A 27,861-nucleotide genomic window follows, 5' to 3' on the forward strand; every position below is an offset into this window, starting at 1 on the left:
ATAATTGTTTGCATAAGTGCAGTAAGAACCTGTTTTCCTGTAGCAAACATAATGGAAACACTGGTTAAATTAACCAAGGCTTTAACTGGAATGTTATATTTTGAGATACGACTAGGCAGCTTTAAGGAACTAAGGCTGGCATTACGGAGCCAATAAAGCGCCCCTTGGAACAAAACTGGCCTGGCTCAAAAAGGTTTCTAGTCAGCTGGGCGCAGTGGCTCATGCCTGTAATCCCAGCACTTTGGGAGGCCAAGGTGGGTGGATCACCTGAGGCGAAACCCCGTCTCTCCTAAAAACACAAAAATTAGCCGGGTGTGATGGTGCACACCTGTAATCCCAGCTACTCAGGCGGCTGAGGCAGGAGAATCACTTGAACCCAGGAGGTGGAGGTTGCAGTGAGCCGAGATTGTGCCACTGTACTCCAGCCTGGGTAAGAGAATGAGAATCTGTCTCAGAAAAAAAAAAAAAAGATTTCTAGTCTTAAGAGCTCTGCAAGTCAAAGCTGGAAGACTTGATACAGGCTTCAGAGAAATTATCATAACAGCTTCTATATGAACAACCTTCATGCCTGTTGCTATATGAACTACTGAGAAAGTTCACTGGAACACCTGGTGCAAACTGTGAACCAGGAAAATCTGTCAGACTGCCAGTGCCTGACCCCTTTCCAAATGAAAATGCTTTGAGAACATGTGGAGGTTAAAGCAGCTCCATCTTGGATGCTAATTTGCCACTTTGACTTCTGATTAACCCCAGTTATGGGAATGTCATTGAGATTTCTACTTTGTCTAATGTTAGCATGCACTTAACATAAATCCTGCCCTCAGGCAATTTATAGGCTATGATGCACATAGTGTGCTTGCCTTTCCCTAAGGAATCAACTTCAATTGTCCCACACATTCCTCCTGAAGCACATATGCCCTTTCCCTATGGTGTATAAGCCCTGGGTCTGGAGAGTAATATTGACAGTGCAGGGATCCACCATCTTGTGGCTGCCCAAGTCATGCCTTCTGTTTGTGAATTCCTATTAAATGTTTATTTCTAAGAAACTGGATTTGTCACCCTCTTTTTTCAGCCTCTGAGCTCTCTTTCTTTTTAAAAATAGGGATGGGGTCTTGCTATGTTGCCCAGGCTGGTCTCAAACTCCTGGGTTCAAGTGATCCTTCTGCCTCGGCCTCTCAAAGGGCTGGAATTACAGGTGTGAGCCACTGCAACTGGCCAGCCTGTCAGCTCTCTTGGTATTTGTGGGTAGGATTGTATAGACCTGCTTATCATGGAACAGACCAACATACAGAAATCTTCTTCACTGCCCTGTAGACTCAGAGACTGAGTTAATAGTTTGTTCTAGCCATTAACTTTTTGTTTTCTTTTGTTTATTTTCATTGGTTTGGTTCATGGGGACCTTGACTAAGAAACACTCCAAACTTTTGGTATATTGTCCTGACAGTCATTATGGTGGCCTCCCTGTTGTGCTGTATTCTCTCAAGCTCTTAAATGCACGTTTGCAGCCATCAACGATGTTCCAGATGGTCTCCCAGTGATTAGAGCAACAAGAAGGATATGAACCACAAAAGGAATATTTCTTCCACAAGCTTGACATTGTGACTAGACAGCCTGGCTCTCCTAGGCAGCCTCCCTGCCCCTCATCCCATCTGGGGCAGCTTAGCTTCTGGAACCTTCCCCAGGAAGCTGAGCAGTTTGTGCTGCTCAGGAAGGGGCAGACACCTTGGGACCCTGCCTCAGGACCTGCTTGCATGGGAGTCAGCCCAGCCCCCTGCCAGAAGGCTCTCTGTGCCTCCTCCCACATCGGGCACGCAGCAACACATATTCTCAGAGGCAGCAAGTATGGTGGGTGCTGGGGTCAGAAAGCCCTGGGTTCAAAGCCTGGTTCTACCACTGACTGGCTGTGAGGCTCTGGGAAGATTACTTAACTCCTCTGGGCCTTAGTTTCTTCCTCTGTAAAATAAGGATAATAATTGTATGAGTCTGGCCAGGCGCGGTGGCTCACGCCTGTAATCCCAGCACTTTGGGAAGCCGAGGTGGGCGGATCACAAGGTCAGGAGATTGAGCCCATCCTGGCCAACATGGTGAAACCCCGTCTCTACTAAAAATACAAAAATTAGCCGGGCATGGTGGTGTGTGCCTGTAGTCCCAGCTACTCAGTAGGCTGAGGCAGGAGAATCACTTGAACCCAGGAGGCGGAGGCTGCAGTGAGCCGAGATTGTGCACTCCAGCCTGGGTGACAGAGTAAGACTCTGTATCAAAAAAAAAAAAAAAAAAAAAATTGTATGAGTCAGCAGAGTTCAGTGCAGGACATAGGAACCACTGGAGGTACTTTGAGCAGAAAGTGATTGAGACAAAGGTTGGGTGATTACAGGGTGGTTGGAGTGTCTGGATGGGGAGAGGAGAGGAAGTAAGGCTGAGTCCAGAGGGTCTGCCACCTCTACCTGAGCAGGAAGCAAGGTATGGCACCTGGAGATTTCCATTGGCACTGCAGAGTTCTGGGTTACACTGGCATGGCTGTGGTCCAGGGAGCAGATGGGGCCTCCACAGCTGTTGCCACCAACTGTCCCCGTATTCCCCGCAGGTGGTAACTGGACACTGGATGCTGCTGCAGGAAAAAGCGTGCCTCTGTATGGCCCTGCTTGCCAGAAAGAACCAGCCAAAGCAGCAGGAAGGCGGACTCTGCCTCTTCCACCTTCCAAATCTCATGTGAGGGCCTAAATGTTGGATCCCCGTATGTACCCATTGCTCTCGAAGAAGTCAGGCTGGGAAACGCGGTTTTCACCTATCTGCCTCCAAAGGACAGGAGATCGGTGGGAACAGATCCTGGGTGCTACGCAGCCACATGAGTACTAAGCACACTATGACTGACAGCACCCTGAATGCTTCCCACCACATGATAGTGCCTGCTAAATAAATGTGGGCTATGGTTGATATTATAGCCATTATTGCTACATGCCTGCTATATGGCTGCACTGTGCTAGGCCCTAGGAGAGATCACGGCAAACAAGATGGGTTCCTATCCTGTAGAAATATATAGACTCAAGAGGGAGCATAAAGTAAATTGGTGAATGAAAAAAAAAAAACTTCTTCATAAAAGCCAGGAGAGCATAGGGAGCTGTGGGAGCCTGGGGTGGGTGGGCACCCAGGCCCAATCTTGGATGGCAAAGGTGGAGAGGTCAGTGGATGGAGGCTTTCCAGTAGAAGGGAAGTATAGTATGATGCTTGAAGGACAAATAGAAATTGACCAAATTAAGCAGAGGGAAACAAGGGGTATGTGTACCAATGCTCATTCCACCTTGAGGGGGCATACACATACACAAAGCCCTGAATGATGGAGGGAGCATGGCATTTGCCAGGCCAGGAGTAGACAGTTTGGTCTGACCAGTGCATAGACAGATGGTGAGGGTGGTGGGTAAGAGATGCAGCTGGAGAGGAAAGCAGGGACAGGGGTCAGAGGTCTCAGGGGGCATTGTGTGTCATTTTAAAGAATTTGATTTAGGCCAAGCTCGGTGGCTCATGCTTGTAATCCCAGCACTTTGGGAGGCCGAGGCGGGTGGATCACAAGGTCAGGATTTCGAGACCAGCCTGGCCAACATGGTGAAACCTCGTCTCTACTGATAATACAAAAATTGGTTGAGCATGGTGGCGGGTGCCCGTAGTGCCATCTACTCAGGAGGCTGAGGCAGGAGAATCGCTTGAACCCAGGAGGTGGAGGTTGCAATGAGCCAAGATCATGCCACTGCATTCCAGCCTGGGTGACAGAGTGAGACTCCTTCTTAAAAAAAAAAGGGGGCTCTTGGCTCACTGCAACCTGCCAAAGTGCTGGGATTACAGGCGTGAGCCACCACGCCCAGCCCATAGTGGTCTTTTTTAACAAAAGAAAAAATTTGAGCTTTAGTGTGTAGGCAATAGGGAGCCATAGAAGGTTTTTTTGTTTGTTTGTTTGTTGAGACACAGTCTCTCTCTGTCACCCAGGCTGGCGTGCAATGGTGCCATCTCGGCTCACTGCAACCTCTGCCTCCCGGGTTCAAGCTATTCTCCTGCCTCAGCCTCCCACGTAGCTGGGACTACAGGCATGTGCCACCACACCTAAAAATACTAAACATTTTTGTATTTTTAGTAGAGATGGAGTTTCACAATGTTGGCCAGGCTGGTCTGGAACTCCTGACATTAAGTGATCCGCCCACCTTGGCCTCCCAAAGTGCTGGCATTATAGGCGTGAGCCACCATGCCTGGCCCATAGAAGGTATTTAAGCAGGGAGAAGGATCATCATTTTGGTTTCAGCAATATCACTTTGATGGGGTTTGTGCAACAGTTTGTAAGAGGGCAGGACTGCAGACAAGAATTTCATTTATAATTCAGCCTTCTGGGCTGGAAATAATAATGCCCTAGAGAAGGACTGGAAATAGGCAGAGCCAATTCCAGATAGTTTAGGAGGAGGCTGAGCAGGTCGGGTGTGGGGGTGGGGGCAGGGAGGAACCTGAGTGGCTGCCAGGTTTCGGCAGTGGGCTCACCCAATAGGGCAGGGCCTTTATCGGCTCCTGGCACTTGATACTGGGGCGCTGCCCACCCACAGTCTCCCTGTTCCTGGACTAAGTTCACTGAAAGCCTCTTCCCTCCCAACGCCTTTATGGCCTGCATTCAACTCAATTCCACCTGTTATGTGGAATAGTAAGCACCTATTGTGTGCCATGAATGAGGCTTCTCCCAGCCTCACCTAAGGGAGTTACCTGGTTGATTGAGAGGTTCTGAAGCAGAGATGGGAGGCTGAGGGTGAGCTGGGAAGAAGGGGAAATCTTACAGACCCTAAGCCCGTGTTCATGCCTTCTCCCCTCTGCCAGTGCTGGAGGAACTTGACTCCTGACTTCTTTTTTTTTTGAGATGGAGTCTTGCTCTGTCACCCAGGCTGGAGTGCAGTGGTGCGATTTCGGCTCACTGCAACCTCCACCTCCAGGTTCAAGCAATTCTCCTGCCTTAATCTCCTGAGTAGCTGGGATTAAAAGCACACGCCACCATGCCCAGCTAATTTTTGTATTTTTAGTAGAGACAAGGTTTCACCATATTGGCCAGGCTGGTCTCAAACTCCTGACCTCAGGTGATCCACCCACCCACCTCAGCCTCCCAAAGTGCTGGTATTGCAGGCATGAGCCACCATGCCCGGCCAGCTCCTGACTTCTTAAACCCATGATAGGAAAGGGACATCACCAGGGCCTTAGACAAAGCCTCTGGGCTCCTACTGAAACAGGCAGCCAACTCAGCCTCTTTCTGCTCAGAAAGTCAAAAAGTTCTGTGTTTCTACTGCTGTAAGATCCAGGAGTAAAGGAGAGACGCACCTGGCTCATCACCCACAGGACTCACTGCCTGCCATCCAATAAATTCACTCTTTGGAATCAAGATATCTTCCCAGAGGTCTCCTGTTAACAGGGAGAAATTGATCCATTACTGCCTGGGTGACATTAACTTTTTACCATTTCATTATCACGCTAGTGCAGGCAAATTACAGGACTGTTTTTCTTTTCCTTTTTTTTTTTTTGAGACAGAGTCTTGCTCTGTCACCAGGCTGGAGTACAGTGGCGTGATCTCGGCTCACTGCAACGTCCGCCTCCTGGGTTCAAATGATTCTACTGCCTCAGCCTCCCAAGTAGCTGGGACTACAGGCGTGCACTACCACGCCTGGCTAATTTTTTGTATTTTAGTAGAGACGGGGTTTCACCATGTTGGCCAGGATGGTCTCGATCTCCTGACCTCATGATCCGCCTGCTTTGGCCTCCTAAAGTGCTGGGATTACAGGTGTGAGCCACCACGCCCGGCCAGGACTGCTTTTCTTTCTTTCTTTTTCTTTTTTTTTTTTTTGATATGGAGTCTTGCTCTGTTGCCCAGGCTGGAGTGCAGTGGCACAATCTCGGCTTACTGCAACCTCTGCCTCCCGGATTCAAGCGATTCTCCTGCCTCAGCCTCCTGAGTAGCTGGGAGTACAGACGTGTGCCACCACGCCCTGCAATTTTTTTTTTTTTTTTTTTTTTGTATTTTTAGTAGAGATGGGGTTTCACCATGTTGGTCAGGCTGGTCTTGAACTCCTGACCTCATGATCCACCCGCCTTGGCCTCCCAAAGTGCTGGGATTACAGGCATGAGGGACGACGCCTGGCCCGCTTTTCTTTTTCTTTTCTTTTTTTTTTTTTTGAGACAGAGTCTCGCTCTGTCGCTCAGGCTGGAGTACAGTGTCATGATCTCGGCTCACTGCAAGCTCTGCCTCCCGGGTTCACGCCATTCTCCTGCCTCAGCCTCCCGAGTAGTTGGGACTACAGGCGCCCGCCACCACGCCCGGCTAATTTTTTGTATTTTTTAGTAGACAGGGTTTCACCGTGTTAGCCAGGATGCTCTCGATCTCCTCACCTCGCAATCCGCCCGCCTCGGCCTGCCAGAGTGCTGGAATTACAGGCTTGAGCCACGGTGCCCAGCCTCTTTCTTGACAGAGTCTCGCTCTGTCGCTCAGGCTGGAGTACAGTGTCACGATCTCGGCTCACTGCAACCTCCACCTCCCGGGTTCAAGCGATTCTCCTGCCTCAGCCTCTTGAGTGGCTGGGACTACATGTGCGTGCCACCATGCCCGGGTAATTTTTGTATTTTTAGTAGAGACAGGGTTTCACTGTTTTGGCCAGGCTGGAGGACTACTTTTCTTGGAGCCCAGAAAAGATGCCTGCTTTTTAGAAAGGTGAGAGGCCCGGAGCCATCCTGGGTGGGGAGAGGTCTGTGTATTAATAAAGAATATAATAACAGTGTTTACTGTTGATCAGGTGCTTTACCTTCCTAATTTCTAAATCTTCATACTTCTGCTAGGTAATTATTGTCCCCATTTTGTGGATGATGAAACTGAAGTTAAGTAATTTTTGCTCATTAAGGTCACATGGCTACTAGGCAGCTGTACCAAAATTTTGACCAACCCAGGCCTGATAGCAATGCTTTCTTCTTTTTTTTTTTTTTTTTTTGAGACAGAGTCTCGCTGTGTCACCCAGGCTGAAGTGCAGTGGCGAGATCTTGGCTCACTGCAAGCTCCGCCTCCTGGGTTCACGCCGTTCTCCTGCCTCAGCCTCCCACGTAGCTGGGACTATAGGCGCCTGCCACCACGCCTGGCTAATTTTTTGTATTTTTTTAGTAGAGGCAGGGTTTCACCGTGTTAGCAAGGATGGTCTTCATGGTTCTGGTCTAATCAATCTCCTGACCTCATGATCCGCCTGCCTCAGCCTCCCAAAGTGCTGGGATTACAGGCGTGAGCCACGGTGCCCGGCCAATGCTTTCTTCTTAATGGTTACATGGTCATTAAGCCTTGTTCCCCGAATCTCCGGCTCCCTGCAGGCCCCACTACTCCCTGAAACAATCAGGTCCCAGAAGGATGTTTTTCTCTCATGTTTATCTCATGGTTGTTTGGCTGGGCCCAGGAATGGAAGCTCCTGGGAAGGACAGCGAGTTCAGAGCTAAGGCCAGGCTGCTGGGGGGAAGGTCCTGCAGGGGAAGTCTGGACAGGGACAGAGAAACCAACCAAGACCTTGTGAGAGACCGTGGCTCCAGTGGATCTTTTTTTGTCTTCCCCGTCCCCAGCTAGGGGTCTCCTGCACACTGCAGAGTCCTGCTCTTGTCCCCCGCATGTTTCATAATCTGGAGACTCCTGGGGCTTGCTATTCCCCCTCCCAATTTGGCTCTGAGAAGCCTCAGGACTTCCTCTTCCTTCTGCTCTGGGACACTGTTCAGGGCGTCAGCCTACTGGCCTGAGGCTCCCACTCTAGATTTAATTTCCACCAACCCTAATGCCTCCAAATCCCCGGCTGAGACACCAGGCCAGGGTACAGCCTGCAGAGCTTATTCATGTGAAGCAGCTGTCTGATGACCGTGGTGAGAGTGGGGAGAAGCCTCTAGGCTCATGGCAACTGCCCCTCCCACCCCTAAGCCTGGGCTCCCTGCCACTGCCCCCACAAAGCTTTCAGGGGAAAAAAAGTTCTGGTCTAAACTGAGACCAGTGGTATTTCTTGGGTCACAAGACTGCGGCTGTGCCCCCAGGCAAATCTTGGTGACACCAGGTCCTCCTGGCAAGACTGAACAGGCTCCAGGGCTTGGCCACTGCTGTGGGTCCTAACCTTTGCTAGGCAAAGAGGCATCACTGGAAGGCTTGGAGCTTGGCAGGCCCTTTGAGAAGCCCCCAATATGCAGTCCTGCTGGACCAGGGTAGGAGGAGTTGCCCACCACCACCAGCAGCAAGGCAAAGGTCCATCTCTCCTCTTTCAGGCCTGGGACTGCCTCTGATGGGGAAACAAGACAGGTTTCAGCCCCAGACCTGAAAGAGCACTGAGCTGGATCTTGCTTCAGGTTCCCTCCTTTTAGCAGCAGCTCCAGCTCTCTGGAACCAGGAACAGGCCCTTCCCTGCCACCCCCTCCCATACTCCACTAGAATCCTGGAGAAACTCACACACTTACACCCACACGCTTATATACAGTCACTCCCAACACAGCACGCACAGACTGCACACGCCCTAATCGACAACAAATATCCTCCCTCCTCTGACACAGACAGCCCTGAGTTACAGAGACATGCGTTCTGCAGGGCCTGAAAGCCAGCTGTGTTTCTAGTTGCCAGAGGAATCTCATGCTTACCTTCTTCAAGAAACCTGGAGAGGCTGGGGTGCAGTGGCTTACGTCTGTAATCCCAGCACTTTGGGAGGCCGAGGCGGGTGGATCATCTGAGGTCAGGAGTTTGAGACCAGCCTGACCAACATGGAGAAACCCCGTCTCTACTAAAAGCAGAAAATTAACCAGGCGTGGTGGCGCATGCCTGTAATCCCAGCTACTCGAGAGGCTAAGGCAGGAGAATCACTTGAACCCGGGAGGTGGAGGTTTCAGTGAGCCGAGATCACGCCATTGCACTCCAGCCTGGGCAACAAGAGCGAAATACTGTCTCAAAGAAAGAGAGAGAGAGAGAGAGAGGAGAGAGGAGAGAGAGAGAGAGAGAGGAGAGAAGACAGAAGAGAGGAAGAGAGGAGAGAAGAGAGAAAGAGAGAAAGAGAGAGAGAGAAAGAAAAAAGAAAGAAAGAAAGAGAAAGAAAGAAAGAAAGGAAAGAAAGAAACCTGGAGAGAGGGACCAGTGTATGGGTACACAGGACGGTCACTCCCTAGAAGGCCTCTTTGTGGTCTTCATTCCACCACCCTCAGCCCAGATATGGCAATGTGGGGTGCCCTCTTGTGGCCAGAGCGGCCCTGCAGCCTCTTGGCAGGATCCCGGCTCCCCTTGGGCATCCAGACATCCCTCCTCCAGGCTGCCCACCCCCTGCATGTCAGGGCTCCACTCTCATTACTTCCAACTGGCCTCCCTCAGTAAAGATGAGAGTAACAAGACTTGTTCACATTGTTGTAAGGATGTCCCGAGAGCCCTGACAAAGAAGCCTGCTGCACTTCGCAGATGTTCACTAAACATGGGCTTCCTTTCTTCTTTTCTCCCTCCCTACTCTGAAGCTGCTTCTTTTAGAAAGTGGAAGAAAATGGAAAAAAAGAAAACCCAAGCTCCCAAGCAAATTACAGTTCTGATCTCCATCAGATCCAATAATCAACAGAGCATTAATTCGTTGTTTGCCCACAGGTAAACAATGTGGGTAGGGAATGTGAACTACCTTCACGTGTTAAATAAAATTTATAGGAGGCCATTGGTTTGGCCTGAGCTCCTGCAGTAGGCCCAACAGACCAAACCAAAGTGGAATTACTCATGTTGAAGTTCCACACCACCAAGTCAACACTAAATTACCTATCTGTCCTTGCAAGAAATCAGGAGAGGTAATAGCCAGATCCCCAAACACGTCAGTTTCAGCTGGCATCATGAAGAAGTTCCCTTTGCTTTAACCTTCATAAGGAAAGTAAGTCAGGAACAACCAATCTGCTTTTTGTTCTTTGTTTCTGCTTTCCTCAGCCCTTTTCATACTATGAAGCCAATCTCCTCTGCTCAGCTCATCAGAACATTCATTCTATTTTGTAGAATGAGGTGTTCCCTGATTCACGAATTGCTAATAAAAGCCAATTCAATCTATAACTAAATTTGTTGTAATTTTGTCTGACACATGGAAATTAGAAAAAAGAAAAATTTAATTAGAGCCCCTGCATGGTGCGAATGGGAATGAGTTGGTATCTCTTGGAACTTCTTGTTATAATAAAAGTGAGAGCCTCTGACCCAGGATTCCACTCCCCTACTCACCCCCACTGTGTGCCACCCCCCAGCCTAGGCTCTTGATCAGAAGAGGGCAGAGAAGAAGGGGTGGAGGAGCAGACAACTTTCACCAGGACTCTGGCTACGACCCCTCAGGGCATGGTCAGCTGAGATGACCTCAGCTAGAAGAATAGGGAGCTGCTCATGAGCAGTGATTTCAGAAACAGTAGCCTGGATCCGCTGCCCCAAAACCACCCTCCTCACCTATCATCTAAGATTCCACTAGGGAGACTTGATTTACCCAGCTATTGAGATGCTGTGGGAAATGATTCAAGCTAAGAAATGAACAACTAACAGAAGGCAATTCCCTCCCAACACAGCACTCCCAGCTTAGCACTTGACCCAGCTAATGTGGTCTCAGCCTGAGCACTGACAGTGACAGGGACTCATCCTCTCAAGCAGCCCTTTTGGTGCCCAGGCAGCTCCAACTGCTAGAAGGCTCTTCTAACACTGGGTCAGCTTCTGCCAGGCAGAGCCACAGAGCAAGGGCTTATGGGTGCCAGGCCTGTGCCAGGCTGTGAGGAAGACAGGATAGTGCAGACCCTGTCCCTGCCTTCTGAACAGACCAGGTCTAGATTGAGGAGGTGAGCAACCTCAACAGTCCTAGGGGCATGTGTTTGTCCCACATTTGAAGTTCTGCAGCGCTCCGTGAATGATGGAGCCATTGGGACATAGTAGGACAGTCACCCAGTGGCCTGGACACTCCTCTTCTGATTGCAGCCTGGTCATACCAGACATTTCTAGATACTTTTTGAGGCATCTCCAGCCTAATCTTGACCCTGTGGCCTCCCTTCCAGTAGCCCAAGCCCCCAAGCTGGGTTGTGCTAAGTTGGAGCTGTGATGCCTCCTGGCTGGAAGGAGAGGCTGCTGATTTGCTTGGGAATTATTCCAGGGGTTCTGAAGCTTCAGGGTATGAAAATCAGGAATTGTTGAAACACAGATACAGCCCTTCCTAGAGGTTATAGTTTCCTGCCCTGTCTGGAACTAACAGACTAACAGGGGAGACAGAATTAATAGTAAATTCACACATCTGGGGAATGCCCCAAAGGACCAGGAGAGGATGCAAGGGTGAGGGAGAGGGGATATTGGATAGGCCATCCTGCCCTGCTCTGAGAGGCTGGGTGGGCAGGAGTTAGGGGGTGGCTCTGCACTGAAGGAAGGAAAGTCTGAGTACACCAGGCAAAGAAGGGGCCCAGGGAAGGGCTCCTGAGAAGGCTGAGAAACAGGAAGGAGCCCTCCCTTAGCTCTCAGAATAAAGGTCCCACTTCCCTCTATGCCTGGCATAAAGTCTGGGGAGGTGAGTGAGGCGCAGCCCAGTTGTAGGATTGAACCCTGGGTGAGGAATCAAGTCCTGGGGGCCAGTCAGAGGTGTATTATAACCTGTGCGACTTGGCTTTCTAACGGCCAAATGGGGTTTCAGACTCACAAACTCCAACTTCTGCAGCCCTGAGAGACGGTGCCACCCTCTCAACTTGCAGGTGAGGACATGAAGGCCAGCAGAGAGCCACTGCACGACAGCAGAGCTCAGGACCCCTCTCCTGGTCTGTCGGCTGTGTTGGGCTCCTGCATCCCCAGAGGTTTCAGGGACTTCACGGGGTGGCAGGAGAACTGAGAGATAAGTAAACGACGCAGCGGTCATGGGAAGCAGAGAACGTCTCACAGCAGTGCGAGCTTTGTCTCCCTCTGGCATGGTGGTGGCTGGGAGGTGGTGAGAGGGTCTGGGTCTCAGATCACCAGCTGTGACACAAGCCCTGTGAGTCTGGCAAGTAAAAGGCTGCATTTGTAGAAAAGAAACTCTTTTGATTCCATTGTGAAAATGGTTTCCCTTTCTTTGGTTAGAACCCAGCCAGATTTAATTTCCAGGAGCCAGAGCCAAAGAGAAAATCATTCAGGGCAGAGATAACTCTTCTCTAAGACGTCTAGCCTTGGGCAGAGACAGGAGAGAAATACAGACTTCCAAGCCAAGGCCCAGGCGTATTTAAAATATTAATATTTTAAAAGGTCTGGATTTAGGATAGAAGCAAAGAAGGGCTAAATAATTCAGAAAGCAAATTGAGGAGCAGCTGTTGCTGATGCTAACTGAGGTTCTTGCCTGGCTGGTCTCAGAGCAGCATCCTCAGCCTCCTGGGAGAAAGAGCACAAGTTGTCATGATGGGGGAAGACAAAGGCTGGAGGGAACACAAAGCCAGCCCGACTGGCTTTGTTTCTCAAGACACTCGTATTACTAGCAGCTTAAAACAACAAACATTTATTATTTCACACAGTGGCTGATGGTCAGGTATCTGGGTTCTAAGTTGCTGGGTTTTCTGGCTCAGAGTCTCTCATGAGGTTTCAATCAAGATGTCTTTCGGGGCCATTGAAGGTTTGATTGAGCCTAAAGAATCAAAGACAGACATGCTGTTACATAATAAGCCAAAGTTATATTAGCTCTATATTGGCCCTATATTTTTTATTGCTTCACAGCAGACTGGGATCATTGCCTCAAAAGTTTACCAGTGCCAAGCTCAAATTTTTTATACACCCAATTGCTTTAAATATAGTCTAAATAAACAGATCGTTAGTCATTGACAGCCTTCCGGTTTTGCATACCCCACAAAACAGAATCCCACATTTACTAGCCACAGATACAATAAACTCTGGTGCTATAAAAGGCCCCAGTTGCCGGGCATGGTGGCTCACACCTGTAATCCCAGCACTTTGGGAGGCTGAGGCTGGTGGATCATGAGGTTGGGAGATCGAGACCATCCTGGCTAACACGGTGAAACCCCGTCTCTACTAAAAATACAAAAAATTAGCCGGATGTGGTGGCACGCACCTGTAGTCCCAGCTACTCAGGAGGCTGAGGCAGGAGAATGGCGTGAACCTGGGAGACGGAGCTTGCAGTGAGCAAAGATCACGCCACTGCACTCCAGCCTGGGCCATAGAGGGAAACTCTGTCTCAAAAAAAAAAAAAAAAAAAAAGCACCAGCCATAGCTGCCCTTTGGATCTCTCTGACTCTGAGACTCCACACCCTACTACTGAGGGCATCATCTAGACATCTAAGGATCCGCTCCAATCTCCCTGTCCCCCAGAATCTCCCCCACCCTCCTTCTCTTCTAGCTGGTGGCCTCAGTCATTACCTGCTGAAGGTCTCATCACCTGCTGTGAAAAGCTTCCTCAGTAGGCAACCCTGTCAAAACACGGCCCAAATAAAGCTTGTTGTATGTTATTACCACCTCATAGCCATATCTTTTTCTTTTTTTTAATTTTTATTTTAGGTTTGGGGGTACATGTGAAGGTTTGTTACATAGATAAACGAGTGTCACAGGGGTTTGTTGTACATACTATTATTATATATCACCCAGGTATTAACCCCCAGTACTCAATAGTTATCTTTTCTGCTGTTCTTCTCCTTCCCAACCTCCCTCCTCAATAGACACCAGTGACTGTTGTTTCCTTGTGTTCGTAAGTTCTCATCATGTAGCTCCCACTTACAGGTGAGAACATGCAGTATTTGGTTTTCTGTTCCTGCATAATTTTGCCAAGAATGATAGCCTCCAGCTCCATTCATATTCCGGCAAAAAAATCTTGTTCTTTTTTATGGCTGCATGGTATTCCATGGTGCATATGTACCACATTTTCTTTATCCAGTCTGTCACTGGTGAGCATTTAGGTTGATTCCATGTCTTTGCTATTGTGAGTAGTGCTGCAATGAACATTCACATGCATGTGTCTTTATGGTAGAACGCTTTATCTCCCTCTTGTTATATACCCAGTAATGAGATTGCTGGGTCGAATGATAGTTTTGCTTTTAGCTCTTTGAGGAATTGCCACACTGCTTTCCACAATGGTTGAACTAATTTACACTCGTACCAACATCATAACATCATATAAGGCTTCCCTATTCTCCATACAACCTCGCCAGCATGTGTTATTTTTTGACTTTTTTCTTTTCTTTTCTTTTCTTTTTTTTTTGAGACAGTCTCCCTCTGTTGCCCAGGCTGAGTGCAATGGCGTGATTTCAGCTCACCGCAATCTCCGCCTCCCAGGTTTAAGCAATTCTCCTGCCTCAGCCTCCTGAGTAGCTGAGATTCCAGGCGTGTGCCACCACACCCGGCTAATTTTTGTATTTTCAGTAGAGTCGGTGTTTCACCATGTTGGTCAGGCTAATCTCGAACTCTTGACCTCGTGATCCACCCACTCAGCCTCCCAAAGTGCTGGGATTACAGGTGTGACCCACCGTGCCTGGCCGTTTTTTGACTTTTCAATAATAGCCATTCTGACTGGTGTGAGGTGGTATTTCATTGTGGTTTTGATTTGCATTTCTCTAGTGATCAGTGATATCGAGCTTTTCTTTTCTTTCTTTTTTTCCTTTTTCTTTCTCTCTTTCTTTTTTTTTTTTTGAGACAGATTCTTGTTCTGTAGCCCAGGCTGGAGTGCAGTGGCGCTATCTCGGCTCACTGCAACCTCTACTTCCCGGGTTCAAGCTATTCTCATGCCTCAGCCTCCTGAGTAGCTGGGACTACAGGTGCCTGCCACCATGCCTGGCTAATTTTTTTGTGTTTTTAGTAGAGACGGGGTTTCACCATGTTGGTCAGGCTGGTCTCGAACTCCTGACCTCATGATCTGCCCACCTTGGCCTCCCAAAGTGCTGGGATTACAGGCGTGAGCCCCCGGGCTCCTGGAATTCACTACACATGGCTACTTGCTGGAGGCCTCAATTCCTCACAGAAAGGGCCTATCCACAGGGCTGCCTGAGTATTCTCAGAGCAGTTGGCTTCTCCCAGAGTAAGAAATCCAAGAGAGTATCACCAAGATGGAAGCCACAGTGCTGTTTTATGACCGTCTCTCTCTCTCTCTCTCTCTCTCACACACACACACACACACACACACACACACAGAGCATCACTTCCATTTTATTCTATTTGTAAGAACTGAGTCACTAAATCCAATCAACCCTTGAGGGGAACTAGGCTCTAGGCTCTAAATTTTTTTTTTTTTTTTTTTGAGACAGGGTCTTGCTCTGTTGCCCAGGCTAGAGTGCAGTGGCATGATCTCGGCTCACTGCAACCTCTGCCTCCTGGGTTCAAGCTATTCTCCTGGCTCAGCCTCTTGCATAGCTGAGACTATGGGTGCCCGCCACCATGCCCAGCTAATTTTTATATTTTTAGTGGAGAGGGGGTTTCACCATGTTGCCCAGGCTGGTCTCAAACTCCTGATCTCAGGTGATCCACCCACCTCGGCCTCCCATAAGTGCTAGGATTACAGGTGTGAGCCACCGCACCCAGCCTAGGCTCTACCTTTTTGAGCCTCCACCTCTTTTTTTCTTTGTTTTTTTGAGACGGAGTTTCACTCTTGTTGCCCAGGCTGGAGTGCAATGGTGCAATCTCGACTTACTGCAACTTCCACCTCCTGGGTTTAAGTGATTCTCCTGCCTCCGCCTCCTGAGTAGCTGGAATTACAGACATGTGCCAACACGCCCGGATAATTTTGTATTTTTAGTAGAGACAGAGTTTCTCCATGTTGGTCAGGCTGGTCTTTAACTCCCGACCTCAGATGATCTGCCCGCTTTGGCCTCCCAAAGTGCTGGGATTACAGGCATGAGCCACCGTGCCCGGCCAAGGCTCCACCTCTTGAAGGGAGAAATATCAAAGAATTTGTGGGCATATTTTAAAAACCACCACAGCACTTTCACAGGCCTCCTCTCTCACCTCACCCCTCACCCCAGGGCCCTGTGAGGGAAGCAGGGCAGCTAAGGAAACTCAAGAGGCTGACACCCCTAGCCGTGCTCACATCACTGCCTTATGAGGCCTGGAGCTCAGGACCTCATGAGCCACCACAGCCCAGAGAGGAAGCCCTCCCCTCTGCTTGGCGTCATTCACTTTCACACCACTTTCTCTTCTCTCTTCCACCTTCTGGTTCTGAAGACAATCCTGTGAGGTACCTTAGTGATTACTGAACTTAAAGAAGCCAAAGGAGGCCTGGCTTCTTCTAGTCGTGTTTTGGGACAGATGAGCTGTGTGATCTCAGGTAAGTCCCACCTCCTCTTGGGGCCTACTTTTCTTCTTCTGTAGAATGTTAAATGAGTAATTTTTTTTTTTTTTTGAGAGGGGTCTTGCTCTGTCACCCAGACTGGAGTGCAGTGGCATGATCTTGGCTCACTGCAACCTCCGCGTCCTGGGCTCAGGTGATCCTCTCACCTCAGCCTCCTGAGTAGCTGGGACTAGAGGCTTGTGACACCACGTCTGGCTAATTTTTTTTTTTTTTTTTGTACTTTTTGGTAGAGACAGGGTTTCACCATGTTGCCCAGGCTGGTCTCAAACTCCTGAGCTCGAGCGATCTGCCTGCCTTGGCCCCCCAAAGTGTTGGGATTATAGGCATGAACCACCACACCCGGCCACAAGATTAATATTTTAAAAGAATATACTGTTACACAGATATAAAATGCAAAACATTTAATTCATTAATTAATAAGGAAACCCTCATTAATATAATTTGAATATTATAGTCCATTTTAAAGAAAACTATCAAGTTTAGAGTCAGATAAAGAATGTTGAGATGCATTTACAAGTGGATGCAAAACTCGAAGAACTGAAAAAACTGGTCAATATTTATGTGTGATAAAGTATTATCTTTTCCCTAATCTTTGCAAGGTTCATGGCAGTGACCCCTATAACAAAAGACAGATCAGCAAGACAAAAACATACATCTTTATTTAACCAAAGTTTTATTTAACCAAAGTTTAAATTTTATTTAACACAGGAGCCTTCAGAAACAAAGACCCAAAAGAACTGAAAAATCTGTGTATTTTTATGGGCAGTCATGCAGAAGTATGATCAAAAGCCAAAAGTGTATTGCAGGAAAGTTTACACTTCCCCTCTGAAAGTTTGATAATAACATCTGCTGAAATAAATGGACAACAGGCAGATTAACAGGAGAAAAGGCTGATGAATTCATTAATATGCAAGTGCAAGAGAGTTACACAAATGAGAGTCACACAAAGTAAACTCAAAGGGCCAGATAGCTGAAGCTTAAATGCCCTCTTCATAGCAGTAAGGGAGGTGGGGGCTCTCGGCAATTTTAGAGAAAGAGTAAACGATTCTTAGGGGGAATGAATGGGCCCAAAGAACAGGCAATATCGTGTCCCAAAGTTCGTCTGGGCTCTGGGTTTGGTGTCAACTCCAGTCTCCTTTCCTGTGAGTTAATCTTCTCTGTTTAATGAGATTGTAGGGAGAGGGCCCAAGACAACTGCATTCCTTCTGAAGAAACTTCCCTTGGTCAGATAAGGGAACTTCAGAGAAAGCCTCTCCCTGTGTTCTGGGAAAGGCAGAGGAGTCAGAGACAGGAGCGGGAGGGAACTGGGGGAACTTAGCAAGACCTGTTTGCTCAGATTCTTCTTGGCATCTCTGTGTCTTTATTCCTTTTCTCCAGATATAGAGAGAACCCCTCTGAAATGAGGGCCTTATGACCTACTTCAGGAGAAGTTCAATTCAGTTTTATGGCCTGCCTCAGGGGAGAACAGTGGGAGAAGGCCAGAGAAACCTCCCAGCTTCTCTTGTTTTCTCGAATGCCGAGGTGCCACATTTTGGAGTAGTATGTCGTGAACCCTATCATACCAAAGGAATAGAATCAACTGCATTTCACTGTACAATGGATGCAATTTGCATTTCTTTAGAAGGAAACTGTCTTACTACCAGATTTTTACAAGTCAACTGTTATCTCTACAGAGTGGTAAAATATCCTAATCAAAGAAAAGCTAGGGGCCGGGTGTGGTGGCTCACGCCTGTAATCCCAGCACTTTGGGAGGCCAAGGTGGGCAGATCACTCGAGGTTGGGAGTTTGATACCAGCCTAGCCAACATGGTGAAACCCCGTCTCTACTAAAAATACAAAAATTTGCTGGGCATGGTGGCAGGCGCCTGTAATCCCAGCTACTTGGGAGGCTGAGGCAGGAGAATCGCTTGAACTTGGGAGGCAGAGGTTGTGGTGAGCCGAGATCATGCCATTGCACTCCAGCCTGGGCGACAAGAGTGAGACTCCGTCTCAAAAAAAAAAAAAAAAAAAAAAAAAAAAAGACAAACTAGGAAGAGATAAAGAAAGAGATAATCTAGAAGGATGAACTATTTAGGCCAGGACTCCTACTTAATTTCAAAGTTCCACAATTTTTTCTTACAAGGACAAAAGTGGGCATTCATCTCTAATCCTTTCTCATGCCAATACTCTGGTTCTAAACCCCACATCACAGATGGGAAAGTGGAGGCTCAGCTTGTGGTGGTGGTGTCCTGTGAGCTGTCTCCTTCCAGCAGCGCCCCCACCAGGGTTTGCCTCCTGCTTCTCCCCTTCCCTCAGCTCATCCCAGCACCATAAAAATGAAGCATCCTCTGTCCTTTCTGGACACCAGAGACACCTTTTGAGGAGAAGTGGGTTTTCTGGCTTTTTCTCTGTCCCTGGCCCAGAAGCAGGACACTTATCCATATTGACTTGAGTATCTAATAAGTAGCACGTAAGTCAGAACCAACCTAATTAACAAGGGCACTTGTGTTAATAAGCACCTTTCAATCCATGCAGGGAGCTAACACACTCAGAATACAAAGGGAAGAAAAGACATTATCTTGAAATGCCTGGGCTCCCATCTAGGCTGAGCCTCATGAAGTCATTATGGGTAATTATGGGCTATTACATGCTATCACCTTGGCAAGACAACTACCCTCAATTGCCTACAGTCACAGGTCCCTCAAGTCCGGGAAGGTAAGGGCAACTTTCTATTTTCAGTTATTTTCCATCCTACTTCTTGTGAGCACCCCCACCAGCCCCTCCATGCCATCATTCAGGTTTCACCCTGTTTTGTTATCCTGTTTCCTTTTGCTACTGGGAACTCCAGAAGTCTCAAAGAGCTTTCCCAATTCTCCACTCAACTCACTTTGAGCCGGTTTCTCCTTTCCAGGGAGAGTTGAGGAGGCCTACGGGGCTTGAAATGGGGAGAAGAATGGGTCCCTGAGTTGGGTAGGGCTAGACAGGAAAAGCTACAGCTTGGCTGTAACTGAATTACAGAGGATGGGGCAGCAGGGAAAGGGGGGTGGGGCTCAGAGAGAGAGAGAGAGAGAGAGAGAGATGGGAAAAGGAAAAACCAGAGAAACTGAGAGCTCAGGGCAAACATTTAAAGCTTTTGCAGATCTCCTTCTAAAGGGGGTAGACCGCGTGATGGCCTCTTCAAAACTCCAGTTCAGTAAGACAAAGGACAAAAGTGTGGGCAACCATCTCTGATCCTGGCCAAATTCTTTATGGTAGATTAAACATGGTCACAAATTATTTGCTGCTTCTCAGAGGTGGGGGTCTATTTCCTCAACCTTTGGATCTGGCCTGCTTTTGTAACTTGCTTTGACTAGTGGCATGTAGCAAAAGGGATGCTTTGACCAGTAGAATGTAGCAGAAGGGATGTGGCATGTGTTCCAGATGGAGTGCAGGATGCACTACCCTAAAATATGGTGCCTTGACATGTGAAATAATTCGGCTGGGCATGGTGGCTCACGCCTATAATCCCAGCACTTTGGGAGGCTGAGGCGGGTGGATCACCTGAGGTCGGGAGTTCAAGACCAGCCTGACCAACATGGAGAAACACCGTCTCTACTAAAAATACAAAATTAGCTGAGCGTGGTGGCGCATGCCGGTAATCCCAGCTACGCAGGAGGCTGAAGCAGAACACTTGAACTCGGTAGGCAGAGGTTGCGGTGAGCCAAGATCGCGCCATTGCACTCCAGCCTGGGCAACAAGAGTGAAACTCCATCTCAAAAAAAAAGAATTCAAGCTGAAGAACTGAATGGACAAACAGCATGTGCAGGGGTGATTGTGCTGGGTGTGTTGCCTGATGTGCAGAAAGTCAATGCACCAAGACTCCAGGTTGCAGCAGAGAAAGAGGTTTAATTGTAAGGCCACCAAATGAGATGAGAAGAAACCTCAAAACCACCTCTTCAAAGAGTTTGGGTCTAGGGACCTTAAGGGGTTTGGACGAGTAGTGGGCCAAGGTGTCGATTATTCAAAGAGTGAAGGGTGATGTCATAGGATGGAGGTGAAGAAACTGCATTTTTTTTTTTTTTTGAGACAGAGTCTTGTTTGTCACCCAGGCTGGAGTGCAGTGACACGATCTTAGCTCACTGCAACCTCTGCCTCCTGGGTTCAAGCCGTTCTCCTGCCTCAGCCTCCCCAGTAGCTGGGATTACAAGTGCACACCACCATGCCCAGCTAATTTTTGTATTTTTAGGGGAGACGGGGTTTCACCATGTTGGCCAGGCTGGTATCGAACTCCTGACCTCATGATCTGCCCGCCTTGGCCTCCCAAAGTGTTGGGATTACAGGCATGAGCTACCGCGCCCAGCTGAAGAAACTGCATTCTCAGACCGACTTGGTTCCTTGGTGTGGTCTTTGGACTCATTGGCGTTAGTTCTGAAAAACATCTCAAATGAAAAGTTGTAAGGCTCCTAAAGTCAAAGTTCCTATCTACAAGAACAATAAGGAAATTCATGGTTTATGTCCTGGCCTACATGGTCCATAAGAGGCTATAGGGAAATGAGTCATAGGACAACCTGACTAATGCTTAATCTATACTTTTATCTAAAGCCTGGCATGTAATTATTGTTAACACTATGGGGAAGGTTTAACAGGGAAGGTCTCTCTGACCTTCCCCTGACTTTCTCCCATGAAGCAGGCCCTAAAAGAATTCTCTGACCTTCTTACAAAATAAGGGTCATAAGACCCTATTTCCAGGGCCTCCTTCCTATACCCAGAAGAAAAGAATGAAGACGCAGAGATGCCAAGAAGCTGTGAATAAACAGGCCTTGTTAAGTTCTCTCCAGTTTGTTACCATTACTGTAGCAGGACAAGTCGCAGACAAAACTCCTCAGACACCGGATTAAAGAAGGAAGAGGTTTTTATTGGGCCGGGAGTGTCAGCAGACTCGCGTCTTAAGAGCTGAGCTCCCCGAAAAAGAAATTCCTAGCCCTTTTAAGGGCTTACAACTCTAAGGGGTCCACGTGAAAAGGTCATAATAGATCAAGTAAGTGTGAGGAACGTGACTAGGTGCTACATACATCAGCTAACAGAACAAAAAGTTTTACAGTGCTTTCACATACAATGTCTGGAATTTACAGATAACACTAGTAGTTTTGGTCAGGGGTTAATATTATTATTATTATTATTATTTTAACCACCAGGGCCAGGTGGTGGTGCCAAGGTCGTCTAGTTATTTATCTTATTTCTATTTCTTTACAACTTTTTGCTTTCTCCCTTTTCTCCTGTCTTATAAACTAGGGAAAAGGGGAGGTTGGGGAGAAGCTGGGAAGGACAACAGGAGAAGTGGTGGTCTCATTCTATTAGATCATACCCACTTTTGTCCAATCATACCGTATGACAGTCCACTCTACACGAACCTAAGCATAAAAATACAGTTTTTTTCTGTTTCTTTGGGTCTTCATTTCCTTATTAAGTCTCTCATATGATGTAAAACTTATTAAATAAATTTGTATGCTTTTCTCTTGTATTTAGTATTTTGTTATAGGGATCTCTGCCACAAACCTAGGGTGATACTAGATAAAGATGCTAATTTTCTCCCCTACAGTGACTTTAGAGATTAGGACCTAAAGGCTTGGCGGCTTCCTTCTCACTGTCTCCTGGATCTCTCATTCTGGTGGGAGTTAGGCGCCATGTCATGAGGACATTCAAGGAGCCCTCTGGGGAGTTCCCATTGTGAGGAGCTGAGGCTTCCTGACAACAACCAACACCAACTCGCCAGGACAGGAGATGAGCAGAAGACAAGGGAAGCAGGTAAAAAGAAAGGGGGTGATGAGTGGAGAACATTGAGTAAGGCTTTGTGCAAAATTGTAGCTGTCAGATTTGGAATCCCCCAGCTTCTCCTTTAGAAGCCTCTTTAACTCAAGGTACCCAAGGCCTCAAACTCTTTTTAAAAAAAAAAAATTTTTTTTTTTTATTTCAGGGCCGGGCGTGGTGGCTCACGCCAGTAATCCCAGCACTTTGGGAGGCTGAGGTGGGCGGATCAGGAGGTCAGGAGTTCAAGACCAGCACGGCCAACATAGTGAAACCCTGTGTCTACTAAAAATACAAAAAAAAATTAGCTGGGCGTGGTGGCGCATGCCTGTAGTCCCAGCTACTTGGGAGGCTGAGGCAGGAGAATTGCTTGAACCCGGGAGGTGGAGGTTGCTGTGAGCTGAGATGGTGCCACTGTACTCCAGCTTGGACAAGAGAGTGAGACTTTGTCTCAAAAAAAAACAACAACAACAACACACACACACACACACACACACACACACACACACACACACTAGGGAAGAAGACCCCAGCTGAGAGAGTGGCCATACTGAAGAAAGTGGATTCATCTATTAGCTCTGAGATCAAAATGCAGCTGCCTAGTGATGACAATAAAGGGAACTTGCAGTGAAAGCACTTGAGTGGTCTAAGCTGCTGGAAGGATGGGAAGAGTGGTAAGAGGCCGGGGATGCCAGCAATCTCTAAGGATAAGAATGAGAAGCCACGGCTGGGCGCGGTGGCTCACATCTGTAATCCCAGCACTTTGGGAGGCCGAGACAGGTGGATCATAAGGTCAGGAGATCGAGACCATCCTGGCTAACATGGTGAAACCCTGTCTCTACTAAAAATACAAAAATTAGCCAGGTGGGGTGGCACATACCTGTAATCCCAGCTACTCAAGAGGCTGAGGCAGGAGAATTGCTTGAACCTGGGAGGCAGAGGTTGCAGTGAGCCAAGATCATGCCACTGCACTCCAGCCTGGGCGACAGGGCAAGAATCCATCTCAAAAAAAAAAAAAAAAAGAATGAGAAGCCACTTAGGTATTCAGCTGGGCTTGGACTCAGGGAGTGAAGATAACAGAGCTATGTCTATCTTGGAAATCACTCTCCCCATATCCACCTCCAGTCTAGGCCACAGAGGATACAGGTAGGCCTTAGTGGAACTAAGTGACACTGCCCTTCCTTTGAAATCTAATCTAAGATTTGCATCTCATGGTACTGTATTTAGGGTGGGCAGTGAGGGAAATTTCAAGCTGTGGGAAAGGTAAGAGAGTGTGCAGCCGGGCATGGTGGCTCACGCCTGTAATCCTACTACTTTGGGAGGCTAAGGTGGGAGGATCACTTGAGGTCAGGAGTTCGAGGCCAACCTGGCCATCATGGTGAAACCCCGTCTCTACTAAAAATACAAAAATTAGTCGGGCCTGGTGGCATGCACCTGTAGTCCCACCTACTTGAGAGACTGAGGCAGGAGAATCGCTTGAACCCAGGAGGCAGAGGATCCAGTGAGCCCAGGCTGTACTCCAGCCTGGGCAACAGAAGGAGACTCTGTTTAAAAAAAAAAAAAAAAAAAAAGAGAGAGAATGTGGGTATATGGGTGATGAGAAGCCTAAGCTATTCATTTGTCTGTCTAGAGAGTTCCCCATCAGGGCATAGGAGAGAAAAAAGTATTGTCTTCCTCACCCATTGCTAGGTTCACAGATGACACCCCATAACAAAACGCAGATTAATAAGAGGAAAGCACAACAAATTTAACAAGGTTTTATAAGACATAAGAGTCTTCAGAAATGAAGACCCAAAGACCCAGGGAAAATTGTGTTTTTTTAAATGCTAAGTCTGCTGAAAGAAGTAGATGATTATGGAGAACATGACTGGACAAAGGGTATGATCTAATGGTAATAAACTGGGGTAGGGGAAGTAGGGGAAATATGACAAGGTCTGTTTGTTCAGATTGTTCTTGGCCACTCTGAGTAGCATTCCTTTCTGCTGAGTAGCATTCCTTTTCTCTGAGTATCGGGCTGGGCCAGCCTGGAATGAGGGTCTTATGTCCTGCTTTCAGGTGAGGTAGGTTAAATAATTCCTTTATGAAAGCACTGTGCATGAGAAAGCGGGGGGAGGTCAACGTGATCTTGCTTCTTTAGTTTTCTTAATTGCCAAGGTGCCATATTTTGGGGTATCATGTTCTGAGTCCCATAAGGGGCAGGATTACCTTCAGGTGAGGAAACATAAAATTTTAGGAGGCACACACTCTCAAGATCATATAAGCACAAGATGGGTCCTTGAGAATGAAAGCCTCACTTGCCTCACCCTTGTCCAAACCTTGATCTCTACACCAACTTTTCTTTGGCTCTAATCATGTCTTAAAAATTAACAAAAAAAATGGCCGGGCGCAGTGGCTGACACCTGTAATCCCAGCACTTTGGGAGGCCGAGGTGGGAAGATAACCTGAGGTCAGGAGTTCAAGACCAGCCTGGCCAACATGGTGAAACCCTGTCTCTACTAAAAAATACAAAAATTAGCTGGGTGTGGTGGCAGGTGACTTAATCCCAGCTACTTGGGGGGCAGATGCAGGAGAATCGTTTGAACCCGGGAGGTGGAGGTTGCAGTGAGCCGAGCTCAAGTCACTGCACTCAAACCTGGGAGATAAGAGCAAGACTTCTCTCAAAAAAAAAAAAAAAAAAAAAATTAACAAAAAAGTTTAACAAGGCCGAGTGCGGTGGCTCATGCCTGTAATCCCAGCACTTTGGGAGGCCAAGGCGGGCGGATCACCTGAGGTCGGGAGTTTGAGACCAGCCTGACCAAAATGGAAAAACCCCATCCCTACTAAAGATTCTAAATTAGATGGGCATGGTGGTGCATGCCTGTAATCCCAGCTACTCGGGAGGCTGAGGCAGGAGAATTGCTTGAGCCCGTGAGGTGAGGTGGAGGTTGCAGTGAGCCGAGATTGCGCCATTGCACTCCAGCCTGGGCAACAAGAGCAAAACTCTGTCTCAAGAAAAAAATAAATAAATAAAATAAAAGGCTGGGCGCGGTGGCTGGCCAGGCACGGTGGCTTACACCTGTAATCCCAGCACTTTGGGAGGCCGAGGAGGGTGGATCACCTGAGGTCAGGAGTTTGAGACCAGCCTGGCCAACATGGCGAAACCCTGTCTCTACTAAAAATACAAAAATTAGCCGGGCTTGGTGGTGCATGCCTATAATCCCAGCTCCTGGGGGGCTGAGGCAGGAGGATCGCTTGAACCTGGGAGGCGGAGGTTGGAGTGAGCCAAGATTGTGCCACGGCACTCCAACCTGGGCAACAGAGCAGGACTGCATCTCAAAAGAAAAAAAAATTAACAAAAACCAAGCTCCAGTCTTTCTTGCTGGACGGCTGTTTTCATCATGTTGAGCCTCTGGTACTGCTTCCCTTGGCCTATGCCCTCAAACCTAGTGTCAGGATCTGGGCAGGAAACGAACCACTTTTCCAATATTTTTTTTTTTTTTTTTTTTTGAGGCAGAGTATCACTCTGTCTCGCCCAGGCTAGAGTGCAGTGGTACTATGTTGGCTCATTGCAGCCTCCGCTCCCAAGTTCAAGTGATTATCCTGCCTCAGCCTCCCAGGTGGCTAGGATTACAGGCACTCACTACCACGCCTGGCTAATTTTTTTTTTTTGTATTTTTAGTAGAGACGGGGTTTTACTATGTTGGACAGGCTAGTCTTGAACTCCTGACCTCAAGTGATCTGCCTGTCTCAGCCTCCTAAAATTCTGGGATTACAGGCGTTAGCCACCACTCACAGACTCCAACTTTCTTCATAGTCTTCAAGTTCTTTTGTCTACTCTAAGTTTGGGGGTTTTTTAAAATTTTTCCCTTTCATATGAACTTTAGAAGCAGCCTGTCAATTTTTTCTGTAAAATATTTTTTAAAAAAAGATTTTGATTGGGATTACACTGACTCTTGGGATAGTAGAAAAACTCAAACCATGTTTTTCCACTGTTCTCACACCACGACAATCAACCCAGGATTCTTCTGGGACCAAATGTGTGTTGGTTTCTCCTCATACACCAAGCAATCAATTCTGCAGCAGATATCTGCTGCGTGTCCTCCAATTCAATTGAATTCTGACATTATCTACCTGGAAATAGCTTCAGAAACCACAGGTTGAGGGCTCAGTCCCACAAGAACACCTCCTCCTTCTCACTAGTCACAAGACCACACCTCTGTACGTTTGATCAGCTGACTTCAAGATGGAGTTCCCATGATCCTCTTTGCTAGAGTGGCTCACAGAACTCAGGGAGACACTTACTTACATTTACTGGTTTATTACAAAGGATATATGTGTGTGTGTGTGTGTGTGTAGTTATATACTTTTTTTTTTTTTGAGATGGAGACTTGCTCTGTTGCCCAGGCTAGAGTGCAATGGTACGATCTCGGCTCAGTGCAAACTCTTCCTCCTAGGTTCAAGTGATTCTTCTGCCTCAGCCTCTCAAGTAGCTGGGATTACAGGCACCCGCTATCACACCCAGCTAATTTTTTTTTTTTTTTTTTTTTTTTTTGAGATGGAGTCTCGCTCTCTCACCAGGGCTGGAGTGCAGTGGCACCATCTCGGCTCACTGCAATCTCCGCCCCCCCAGGTTCAAGGTTCAAGCGATTCTCCTGCCTCAGCCTCCCGAGTAGCTGGGATTACAGGCATGCTGTAATTTTTGTACTTTTTAGTAGAGATGGGGTTTCACCATCTTGGCCAGGCTGGTCTTGAACTCCTGACCTCATGATCCACCCGCCTCGGCCTCCCAAAGTGCTGGGATTACAGGCGTGAGCCACCGTGTCCGGCCTAATTTTTGTATTTTTTAGTAGAGACGGGGTTCACCATGTTGGTCAGGCTGGTCTCAAACTCCTGACCTTAGGTGATTCACCCACCTCAGCCTCCCAGAGTGCTGGGATTACAGGCGTGAGCCACTGCGTTCAGCCAGGATACTTTAAAGGATATAAATAGATAGCCAGATGAAGAGATACACAGGGCAAGGTCTGGAAGAGTCTGATCACAGGAGCTTCTGTCCCTTTGGAGTTGCGGTACACTGCCCTCCTGACATGTGGTTGAGTTCTTGCTCACTTTCCTGTAAGACTCTCCTTGTTCAACTATCTGGAAGCTCTCTATAACGTTGTATTCTTGGGCCTTTTATGAAGACTTCATTGGATAGGTATGATTGACAACCATGTAGAAATATGATTAGATAAAAAGGGTAGGATCTAAAATAGACTGAATGGGGATACCCAGCAAGGCCTGTTTGTTCAGATTCTTCTTAGCCTCTGTGTGCAGCATTCCTTCCTTCAGGGTATGGAGCAGGACCCTTTCTAAAATAGGGGTTTTATGACCTACAATCAGACAAGGTAGGTCAGGGAATTTCTTTATGGAAAGGCAGGGGAAGATGACAGTCCTGCCTTGGGGGAGAAAAGGGAGCCCGTGAAAGGACAGCAGTAGAAGATCAGAGAGAGATTCTATTTCCTGAGGCCTGCTTCTGAGGCCTAAAGCACCCCAACATTATAACAAGAGCTACAGGAGTTATGAGTCAGGAACCATGGATGAAAATCAATACATAGATAACATAATATCACAACTCCATAGATAATTTGGAGAGAATTGAGTTCTTAACAATATTGAATCTTCCAATTCATGAACATGATATTATCTCTCCATCTATTTAGGTCTCTTATTTCTCTCAGAAATGTTCTATAGCTTTCAGTGTACAGGCCTTACAAATCTTTTGTCGTAATTATTCCTAAATTTTAACTGTTTTGCTCCTATTGAAAATAGTACTGATTTAGGCCGGGTGCGGTGGCTCACAC

At 47.6% G+C, this 27,861-nt stretch overlaps 2 long non-coding RNA genes across 2 annotated transcripts; one reads left to right on the forward strand and one right to left on the reverse strand.

Moving 5' to 3' along the window:
• Positions 1-12,478: 12,478 nt before the first annotated feature.
• Positions 12,479-15,332, reverse strand: LOC107967982 (uncharacterized). Its single transcript, XR_001708861.3, has 2 exons — positions 13,367-15,332; positions 12,479-12,620 (listed from the first exon to the last, which is right to left on the reverse strand). It is a non-coding gene; the product is annotated as an uncharacterized LOC107967982 (long non-coding RNA).
• A 3,589-nt stretch (positions 15,333-18,921) lies between these two features.
• Positions 18,922-22,675, forward strand: LOC129137394 (uncharacterized). Its single transcript, XR_008539931.1, has 3 exons — positions 18,922-18,973; positions 21,837-22,042; positions 22,212-22,675. It is a non-coding gene; the product is annotated as an uncharacterized LOC129137394 (long non-coding RNA).
• The last annotated feature ends 5,186 nt before the right edge of the window (positions 22,676-27,861 follow it).

Source organism: Pan troglodytes, chromosome 1 (assembly GCF_028858775.2).
Source record: "Pan troglodytes isolate AG18354 chromosome 1, NHGRI_mPanTro3-v2.0_pri, whole genome shotgun sequence".
Taxonomy (NCBI): domain Eukaryota; kingdom Metazoa; phylum Chordata; class Mammalia; order Primates; family Hominidae; genus Pan; species Pan troglodytes.